Source organism: Scyliorhinus canicula, chromosome 3 (genome assembly GCF_902713615.1).
Source record: "Scyliorhinus canicula chromosome 3, sScyCan1.1, whole genome shotgun sequence".
NCBI lineage: Eukaryota > Metazoa > Chordata > Chondrichthyes > Carcharhiniformes > Scyliorhinidae > Scyliorhinus > Scyliorhinus canicula.
Window position 1 is genome coordinate 224,059,509 of NC_052148.1, and position 243 is coordinate 224,059,751.

Consider the following 243-nt stretch of genomic DNA (forward strand, 5'->3'; position numbering starts at 1 on the left):
AGATCATTTGTTGAGAGCAGGAATGATACACAGTACCAGCGGCGTAAGAAAAATTCCAAAACAAACCCTATCCTGATTATTTTAATTGCTATTGGTTTTTGCAAAGATGCAAGTATTTCTTTCTTGTACAGTATCTCTGTGGGACTGAAAATGGTATGCAGGACAGAGCTGTCACGCTGAAATGAACTTATGGAGGACAGAAACCTTCCATGGAGCAGAAAGGCAAAAGCTCACTCGGTCTTG